This window comes from Manacus candei, unplaced genomic scaffold (genome assembly GCF_025592945.1).
Source record: "Manacus candei isolate 608988 ecotype Guabito, Panama unplaced genomic scaffold, ASM2559294v1 h1tg000003l, whole genome shotgun sequence".
Classification (NCBI taxonomy): domain Eukaryota; kingdom Metazoa; phylum Chordata; class Aves; order Passeriformes; family Pipridae; genus Manacus; species Manacus candei.
The window spans coordinates 917,424-927,910 of NW_026138051.1; the positions used below are offsets into that span (position 1 = coordinate 917,424).

Below are 10,487 nucleotides of genomic sequence, written 5' to 3' on the forward strand. Positions count from 1 at the left end.
TGGAATTAGAGGCAAAAGCATAATTTGTCATTTGCAAGTGTAAGCCAAAGGCTGGGCTGGTGGGAAGAGAAATGAGAGAGCTGGGAGCTCCTCACGGGAAATTACCATTTAAAGAGCAGAGTGGAGCTGAGCTGGGCTGAGCTGAGTGGAGCATCCTGGCCCACTGGCAGCAGAGAATCCGGGCTGGTGGTTGAGAGCTGGAAACACTGGACCGTGTGGGATGGCAGGAGGGGATCACACAGCCAGGCAGAGCCACCACACGGGTCACTGAGGAGAAGATGCTGCAGCCGGGGCCGGGGACCAGCTCCACACTCCGTACAGGGAATAGGAAATTCATGTTCCTGGGCACCACTAGGCAGCTTCCCTTTGCCTCGTTAATGCTTTTATTATATGCAGATTTTAGAGAAAATGCACAATGTTAGAGAAAATAAAGCAGGAGCAGCCCATCCCGCTTTCGTCCTTGTAGGAGCTGGAGTTCAGGGGTGCACACCAAGGTTTAACTCATCCCATTGGAAAACAGAAGCCCCCAGGTGATGGGGTCACAGGGAACCCACAGAGCTGTCCTCATTCCGGCCGATGCAAGCACTGCTCCACATCAGGAATTAAGAACTCCTGGGAGTAGGGAAGCCTGGAGCACGTTATACAGCGAGATTTATTCCCCGAGCTCGACGCCGATCTGGGTTTCTCTGCTGACGGAAGGGAGTTCCCACTCCTTCCACCCACAGGCACCTGGACGGGAACAGTGTGACCCACACGTCACCGTGGGCAGAGCCAGGCCCGCGCCTCCTTCTCTGTGGTTGTGACATGTGGCCCTGCCAGGTGTCCGTGGTGCAGGAGCGTGGGGAGGATGGGGACAGGCGCCCTGGGTGCCGGGGATGGTGCAGCTCACCCGTGCACGAGGCAGGAGGGATTTCTGCAGCAATAAAGCTGAATCCCCGCTGTAAAATTGTGCAGATTAAATATATTTAAAAGCTAATCAGAAGTAGCGGTGTGTGGGAGCCAGGCAGCCTCAGAACTGTCAGCAATGTTCCCTTTTTTCCTTAGGGGCTGCTTCAGAGGGTGCCAGCTCCTTCCTCAGCATCCTCGTTTAACTGTGTGGGAATTCGCCTCGGGCAGAGCTGACGTAGTTGTTTCAGGAGCACATGGAGTCTTGCAGAGTCCATCAGGAAACTCAGCAGCAGCTCAGAGATGGCTTCAGAGCGGCAGAGACATGAGACCCTTCAAAGCCAAGTGGCCATTGAGCCTTGCAGAACCACCCCAGCTTTGCCCAGGGCTACTGCCAGCCCTGGCTCTGGGCACAGGGGACACTGCTGTCACCTCTGCCATGGGCTCATCTGCTCCTGTTAGACTGGCACTCCCAGGCTCAGCCGGCCCTGCCTCCTCCCCCTCAGCAGATCTCCCCGAGCCCAGGGAGGCTTCGGCAAGGAGCTCCTGCCTTCCCATCAGAGCCTCCTTCTCCAGCCCTGGAGTCCTCACCAGATCTTGTCTAGATGATTTTTTCCCCTGTGCTCTACTTCTGTCTGTTCCTCACAGTTAATCTCCCGGGGCTGCCCCTACAAATCCCCCAAGCTGTGATTTATGCCTCCATGGACATGGAGATGGTTATCCCATCCTGCCATGGATGTTGGCGAGCCCAGCCAGGCAGATTTAGCTCTTTTAATCTCTCTTCATAAGTCAATCCCTTCAGCCGCTTAATCATTTTGTTGTTCTCCTCCAAATTCCCAACGAGGTGGTTTGTCTTGCAAGCGCCTGATTCATGGTCATATATTTCCCAAAACTTCAGCAGCTTAACACAGGAATAACACTGCATGGAGCTGGTCACTCCCTGCAGCCCAAAGAGTCATTAAACTCCTGAGGAAATCCCGAGGGGCTCCACGTGCTGGTGTGAATCAAAGTCCCTGGTCGGTGGCTGGGGACGGCTCGGCTGCAAGAGCACAGAGATGGGATGGGGTTTGGTGGTGATGGGTGACTTTAGTGGGGAATGTGTCCAAAAGGGGATGTGCCCAAGCTCTGCCAAAAAACCTTTCATGACCAAAAAAATCTCTATCACCACAAACACTCAGGTTGCCTGTGGTGACAAGGACGTGCCCCACGGTGTGGCACAGCCCCATCAGGTCATGGTCACCCGGATGCCAAGCCCTGTGCCACACTCACTGGGGTTTATCCCACTTTCCCAGGACCATGAGAGTGCCTCCCATGGGAAGATGTGATGAGGGAGCTGCTTTCTGATTGCTCCTCTGGCCCAGCTTTATCAGGTTTCTTTGGGAAGTGGGAGGTGTGTGCCGGTGAGCGAGGGCTGGGAGCAGCCACCTGGCCAAGTGACTGCCGGAGCGGAGTGGGGCACATGGAAAAGCTTCGGGCAGTCTTTGATCCTGGTGGAGTCCTTGGGAGGAGGACGGGAGGGCGGTGCAGGGAGGGAACACAGATGGGCTTTGACCTTGCTCCAAAACATCAGAAAGCATATTTAAGGCTTCGTGATCAAAATACTCCTCCTGCCCCTGAACTCCCCCAGTAGAAACATGCTCGTGTTTGAGTTCCCAGCCCAGGAGCCGTGGGCTGCCAGCACATGCACCTGCTGCTCCAGTGGAAGAGTCCTCCAGTGCAGGAGGCTTTTAGAGCAAAGCTGTCAGTGATGGGTAATCTTTTCCCGGGAAGCCAGAGCGCATTAGGATGAAAACCCTTCTGGAGTAAGGTGAGCACAGGTGTAATCCCATAAATCGTGTTCCACAGCCCTTCTAAGCTGTTCATCCGCACTGACACCTCCAGAGCCTGCAGAGATCATTGAACCAGCAGTGACAGAGGCCTGGGAACAAGGACTGATGTGTCCCATCACCACCCCCCTCACTGGATCTTCTGATTCCAGCCTGTCCCCAGGACCAGACTGCACCCCCAGGGCCAGGAACAGCCCTTGGACATGACCCTGGGGCTGGAGGGCTCTGGGGGGAGATGGGAGGAGCCCTGGCATGGGTTGCACTGGGCTGCCACAGCTCCGGCCCTCCCACCTGGTTGGAACGGGAGCAGATCCCGACAAACCCCACTGGTGGCTGTTTCCTTTCAGCTGCCCAGCCATAAACCTGCTTCTCCCCGTTCCACACCTCAGCTCCAAGGGGTTGCTGTCCCAAGGGCAGGGGACAGCAGCCAGGACAAACCCTGGACCTGGGCTGAGCTGTGCCCAGCACCACGACTTGGGATCTCCATCTGGGATTTACAGTCAGGGCTTCCCAGGGAAGGGGCCAAACTCAGACAGGAACACAATCCAGCTGCTCCTTTCTCCTTGGAGCCCCTTGAAGAGCAACTACATGGGCAGATAGTCATAGGATAAGGAGGAATGGTTTTAAACTGAAAGAGGAGAGATTTAGATGGGATATCAGAAAGAAATTCTTCCCTGTGAGGGTGGGGAGAGGTTGCCCAGAGAAGCTGTGGCTGCCCCAGCCCTGGAATTGTCCAAGGCCAGGTTGGACAGGGCTTGGAGCAACCTGGGCTAGTGGGAGGTGTCCCTGCCCATGGCAGGGGGGGGAATGAGATGAGCTTTGAGGTCTGTTCCAAGCCAACCCATTCCATGATGACTGTGATGTTTTCCCCAGAGCTGGCAGCAGCAGGCAAACCATCCTGCCTGCAGATCCCACAGGGAGAGCACGGCAGGAGCTCGGGAACCTGCTCCTTCCCAGACACCAAACAGCCCCCACTTCCCAACCCCTCTCACGGAAACTCTATCTCTGCAAACACTTGCTCCCTTTATATCTTTCTCCTTTATTTTTTATGGAGATGCCTTGGAGGAGAGAGAGTCGGAGGGGGCTGGCACGTCCCCCTCCCCCCGGCCTCTCTGAAATAAAGGGATGCAGCTGGTGAGGCAGGAGTTCCTGGAGCAGTATGGATGGGGTGAGAAAGTCATTACCTGCCTTGGGTTTCACTGTGGGAATGGCCGCACCTTTCACTGGGAAAGGCTCGTGTCTGGGGGACGGAGAGGGGGAGTGAGGGGGAGGAGGGAGCAGAGGGGCAGAGCGAGGGCTGGAACCAACAGGCGAAGAAAGGAAAAGGGAAAGGGGGATTTTTTTTTTTTTCTGGATGTAGACATGTAGGGTCTGAAATAAATTACCTGTCTCCAAAAACAGTGCGTTAGGGGGAATAATCGATTGAACACGCCACAAACTCTTGTTTTATGGCTCCGTGAGCCCGGCTGGGGCTGGGGGGAAGTGGGGGAAGAGAGAAGCTGTTCTACACCGGCAGGGACACCTCAGGGGGGATGGGTTTGTCTGTCCTTTTTGCTTTCCTTTCTTCTATTTTTCCTTCATCTGCTCTCTTGTTTTGTAGTTCTTTGCCTTTCGTGTTGTTGTTTCCCTATTTCTAATCTCCCCTCGGGGACTTTCCCCTTTGTTCTGCTGGGGGGAAGAGAGCTGGATTGTGTTTCTCCTGCTCCTGACTAAAAAAAAATTACATCAGCCCAATGTGTTTAAGCATCTCCTCCCTCTGCAACCCCCCCTGCCCCAAACTGCTCCATAATTTAGAGTTTAACAGGGCATTATTATTTTTCCCCTATCTGTGACTGTGAAGGAGGGAGATTGGAATAGCAGTGGCAGAGAGGGAGCAGTGGATGCATCCAACTGGTTTCTCTCTGCAGTTTGCAGAGATCCTTGAGGAACATCCCAACCCCTCCCTGTGTTGCTGCTCCCAGATCATCCACAGGGACAGCTTTCCTGCATCCCTGTGCACCAGGGCTGCCAAATGCCCCCAGAGCTTTCTCTGGTGAGGTGGCAGCAAGAACAGGGTCCTCAGATGGTCCAAGGGCCTGGGTCCTGCATCCCTATTCCCAGAGCCACATGGACACGTCCCTGTCTCACCCCTTGGTGGGTGGAGTCATGGGCAGCCCCCAGATCAGCCCTCAGACCCCCCAGACAGAGAACAAAGGTGCAGAAATTAAAAGACAATTTCCAGAGCCAACAATAAATTCGTGGAAAAGAGCAAGAACGTGGCAGCAATTGGGGGAACGTGAGGATTCCTGACAACTCCTGGTGATATTTGCCAGGAGGGTCATTAACTTCCCCGATGAGAGGAGATATCCAGCTTTTTTGGAGCCCCTGGGTCATTTCCTGGGGTTTGTCTACCTCCCTGATGCTCCATTCCAGCATCCTGGTGGGCCAGGATTGCAGCCGGCTCTGCCCCAGGGATACAGGCTGCAGGAGCCTAGAGCCACATTCCCATGGAATCACACTCCCTGTGCTTCCAAGTCCTCTGAGAGCCACCCGAGCTGACAGGCAGGGTCTGGAGCCAGCAGTGGTGGATCCTTTGGTTCCCAGTGATCGTGGACAATTCCCAGCTGCAGTGGAAGTGCTAAAAGCAACTGGGAAGAGCAGAGGTTGAGGGAAGGATTGCAGCCTTGGTGGACACAGGGCTGGAGCAAGCTCAGATTTTCCCAGTTCTCAGTCCAAGGGGCCACAAAGTGAGCAGACTTCAGGGAACCAAATGTCAGGCCGCTCTGAGTTCCTCAGCTGAGCACGGACCTGGGGCTCACTCCTGCCTATTGGGAAAGTCCCAATGCAGCGATGGGGAGGGAGGAGGACTCAGCTTCCCCCAGGGCACCATATCCAGGCAGCCAGCCAGGCTTGGCAAGATATTCCCAATGCTCTACATCCAACTACACCACCACAACAACCTTTTTGAGGCCCGGATCTCAAGGTCACGTTGCAGACCTGGAGCCAGACACGCCGACCACAGGTGAGTCAGCAGCTCTGGGAAGATCCCGTGCCTCGCCCCAAGGTGCTCCACAGGAGACATCATTAACCTCAAGGATTCTGCCGCCTCAATCCCCTGCGTGTGTTATCCATAATTAAAGTTGCACTGAGAACATAAATCTTGTTCCTCACTAATATGACGGAGGAGCGTGTTAAATTATGGCCCAGTTTATCAAATGATTGCCCAATGCAGCTCCCTGCTTTAATAACTTATGATAAAACATGTCATAAAATGATTTGGGAATTAATACCTCCTGGATGATGCTGTGACAAACTGCTATAATATGTTTCGCTACGGGAAGGTGCGTGTTCCCGTTTTATTTAAAGAAGCTGCAAGTGGATTTAGGATTCATGTAAATAAGGGGCTGATTGACAGGTGAGGGCTTAAGAGAGCCCGTGGGTGGAAGAAGAGAATTGCCCTCGCAGCTCTGCTGGCATTACCTGCCGAGACTCCCCACTCCCAGACTTTTCCAACATACCTGGTGCGTTCCAGCACCGTTCCTGCCCCGTGACATCCCTTCATCCCACCTTCCCCTCTCTGATAACCTCTGGGACGCCAGTAAATAAGTGCAGCCCCTCTAGCACCAGGCAGCTGGGATCGCCCTCCTTCATGCTGATGTTGTGGTGATCACTGGAGGAAGACGCTGTGATTCCACCTCGGCCTCTCCTGGAAGCGTTTAGGAGTGGTTGGAGGATCCTTGTCAGAGCGTGGCCGTGGGGAACTGCCGGCGATGCCGGGCGGAAACGGAGAGAGAGGAGCAAATATATTTTAAAAAGGAAAAAACCCATCCTGTAAGAACCTCACTCTGTTATCCAGGTCACATTTGATTATCTCCTATGAAAATTGAGTTCTTAGCGGGAGATGTGAATTTTTCACAGTGCAAATCTGCTGTCAGGCTCTGCAGGGATTTCCCAGAGGAGCTCTCACTGCAATCCCCTCCTGCTCCTTCCTAAACCCATCAGCAGCATCCCAGGGCTCCGCCAAGGCTTTGGCAGCTGCCCCACACGTTCCACCAGACCTGCTTTGGGTTGGAAGGGACCTTAAAGCTCATCCCATTCCACCCCCTGCCATGGGCAGGGACACCTTCCACCAGCCCAGGTTGCTCCAAGCCCCATCCAGGCTGGCCTTGGACACTTCCAGGGATGGGGCAGCCACAGCTTCTCTGGGAAACCTGTGCCAGGGCCTCCCCACCCTCACAGGGAAGGATTTCCTCCTAAATTCCCTCCTGCTGACCGAGTGACCAGTGTCCTGCTGTGCACCCACCCAAACACCCACCCAGCTCCCCTCCATGAGGGAAGGGTCTCCCAGTGTCCCACAGCTCCACAGTCAGCTGCTCTCCTGGCCTTTGCAGCCAGCAAATTTCAAATAGCCTGTGGGATCAGGTCCTGCTGTGGAAACCCAGCTCCCTCTCCAGGACAGGGTTCCCACCATCCCTGGTCCCAGGAGGAGGGTGGCAGTGGCTGTCACAGCCCCTGGAGCTCCCCAGGGCCATCCTGGCTGCAGTAGCACCTCTATAAACTCCAAACCTTTGCTCATAATTGGTCCCTGTTTTCCCACTCTCATAAATGTCCAAAGCATTTGCATTTTCAGCTGAAATTCCCCATGTTTAATCTCCACTCAAAGGTGAATGTTTGCGGGGAAAGTCAGAACAAGTTTCCTTCATCCGTTTGCAATTTATCAGCAAAAAGGGGGAGAAAACCAACCCTTCTTCTGAAATAAAAACAATCTAACCACATTTTTTATAAAAAAAATTCTTTCTAAAGCAAAACAGGAAAAGTTTGGAACTGAATCCTGATAGAACCACAAGATTTACAAGGTTGGGGGGCCAAAAAATAAGTAAAGTGTCCCACATTGTAAATTAAATCAGATAAATGCCACAAAACAAATATTGCATGTACTCGAGTCCTCAGTCCATCAGCTCAGCCCCTGCCCAGTGTCCTGGTTTGCCTTTGTTAGCCATGAAAATTCAGGGAATTGTGTTTGCTGCCAGGGACCTTGACAGAAACAGCAGATTGAAGTAAATGTTAGGGAACATCCATAGGAAGCACAAGTACACACACTGCCAACCTCACTGCACAAGTCGCCTTCACCCACAGGGAAACACAGAGGGTGACTTGCCCAGGGAAGCTGCTGGAATTCCCACTGCCACATTCCTGGGGTAAATTGTCCACAAATGGGCCCCAAATGGACAGAAGTGACTTGTTACAATGCCTAGTAAAGAAAAAAAAATGACTGTTGAATCATTAGTTTAATTAAAATCACGCTCTGCAGACAATTTGTGGGTGAGGAAAGCCCTGGTGTGGCCGGGTGGGACAATGTTCACCCACGTGTTGGCTTCTCCTGTGCTTGGGGAGCCTGTCCCAGGGACAGCCCTGCCAGGACATCCCACCCACCAACCTCTGCTGCTCCTGGGGATGCCTCCCAGGGCCATCCTCTCCTACTGGGCACCAAAAATGAAGAGGTACCTTCCACCCTGACCTGCCAGCTGGGATTCATCTCAGCCAGCCAGGGAGACCCACAGAAGGGATTGGAGACCGATCTTTTGGGGCTTGGAGCTCTTCCAAACTCCTGGTGAGTCCCGTGGCACCCAACAGATGAGGGGGTGACATCCAGGGCTGTGGGGGGGACTGGGGAAGGGGGACATCACCCACCTGCAACTGCTGAAGGAGCCAGAGGAGACCACGAAGTGAGAGCAAAAGGGATTGGAGAATTACCAGCATGGAGGGAGCAGGAGGGATCAAAGGCATCTGGGAAGACGAGGGGACAGCAGTGACAGGGAACACCCACAAGCAGCCCCTTTGCTCCCCAAGGGATGAAGGTTTTCCTCCAGCAGTGCCCCAACAGAGCAGGAAGAGGATCAGATCCTGGTGGTCCTGCCCATGGTGGCTCCTTCCAGGCTGACACACACACACTGGATTCAGGATGCAACCAGAAGGAAAAAATGAGGAAGAGAATGAAGAATTTTTTACAACTTCATTTGCCAAAAACCTCTCTCCCCTCTGTTTTTCATCTGGGGAGAGTTTGGAATTTCCATGCACCGTTTCCCTGTTACATTCCAGTCTCCTCTCTCCAGCCTGTGCTGGTGCTCCTCGCCCAGACGCCCTCACAGCTCGTCTGACACAGGCGATGAGTTCCCCAGTTCCCAGGGGTGCAGCCCCCACCTGCCCCCCACCTCTGCTCCGGGCAGCCCTTCCCTCCTCCTCTGCAGCCTGGAGTGAGCCAGGACCGGGGAGAGCAGCAGCTGGAGGTTTGGAGGGGAGGGAGCTGGGGGGTAGCACATTCCCCACTCCCCAGGCAGCCGTGGGTGTGTGTGCCCTGCACATCCCATCCATGGCAGTCCCTGGGAGCCAGGAGAGGGTGGATGCCCACAGGTAGAGGGGAGGGACTCCCAGGCAGGACCCTCTAACCCCACTGAGCCTTCGTTTGCCCACTGTCCCTCTTGCCTGTGCCCATCTGTGGGTCTGGTGACCCCTGAGTGCCCACCTGCCTGGCAGCCCCTCCGAGGGGGTCACTTCACCCTCATCCCCCTGAGCTGGAAGAGGCAGCAGCTCCACAGCCCAGCTAATTTCACAAGAGGACATTCAAGCATTGCCTAAGCCCATTTAAAAGCTGCTCTGATCCCATAAACTCTGCCCACCTTACCTCATATTAAAGGGAATCGACTGCAACTGTCGTAGCCGAGCGGTGAGTCAGTTCATCCCAATCCTTCCCCGCTCCTCTAAATGGGGGCTTAGGGGAAAAGAGCCATCGAGGAGCTCAAACCAGTCCTAATGGTGTTATGTTGCAGTAGAGAAAATTAAAGTTAAACATTAGAGGAACCTTTATAACTCTAACTAGAGTTCAGCCAGTGGAACGCTGTTGAATTGCTTTCCCCAGAGATATCCAAGGATAAGGCTAAGCACACATCTGACAAGGATGGTTTACCAGCCTGATGTGGAGGATAAAGTGGAGCAGGTGAGCTGGTGGAGATTCCTGCCAGCCCTAATAACTCTGTGATCAGTGCAGGGCCCCTCCGCACTGGAACATCACTGAACATTCCTCATTTTTCACAGCCTCACAAAGCACTTCCAGTGCTAAGTGACACAGAAACAAGGCTCCCATGGCAAGTACTAAGTGGCCGGTGCTCAGGCACTTAAGAGGCTGCAGGAAATGTAAAAGCTCAGAACAAAGAAATCGGTAACAACATGTGTCTGGGGAAATTGCTGGACGATGGGAATGTCTCCAGCAGGATTTTAAACCTCTGTCCAGAAGGCTGTACTGCTGGGACGGCAGAAGCAGAACCAGAAACTCAGTGTTTGAAGGTTTTCTCATGAAAACACTTTGACAAATACATCATCCATCTGCCTTCCCATCGCTTTGTTCCTAAGCTGCAAATCCCGGCTCGGGCAGAGGGATGCTGGAGCTGGGCTGTGGTGGGCTCGGGGGGTCTCAGAGAGGCTCTGCTCCTCAGCCACAGCACAGGTCACCCCTGCCCTCAGGGCTAACTGCTCCTTTTGCCAGCAAGAGTCACTTCGTAGAGACGATCTGCTCTGTCTGTTGGGATGCAGGACATGGGAAGACACCCTGGTCTCCGGAGCTGGGATGTCGATTCCCCCATAAAGTCTCACTGAAACACTCCAACAAATTCCTTCAGCGAGAGAGAGGAAAGAGAAAGGATGCTGCCCCAAACCTCTCGGAGGAGGTGAGAGCGCAGGTTGGGGAGCACCAGGAGGGGGCCCCAGCTCCCTTCCCAGCACGGACCCCAACCTCGACCCGCG

General features: G+C 54.0%; 1 long non-coding RNA gene across 1 annotated transcript; it reads right to left on the bottom strand.

The window, feature by feature from the left end:
* Positions 1 to 7,489: 7,489 nt before the first annotated feature.
* On the bottom strand, positions 7,490 to 10,164 carry LOC127472063 (uncharacterized). The gene is made up of 3 exons (XR_007904848.1): positions 9,373 to 10,164; positions 8,445 to 8,641; positions 7,490 to 7,941 (listed from the first exon to the last, which is right to left on the bottom strand). It is a non-coding gene; the product is annotated as an uncharacterized LOC127472063 (long non-coding RNA).
* Between the last annotated feature and the right edge of the window lie 323 nt (positions 10,165 to 10,487).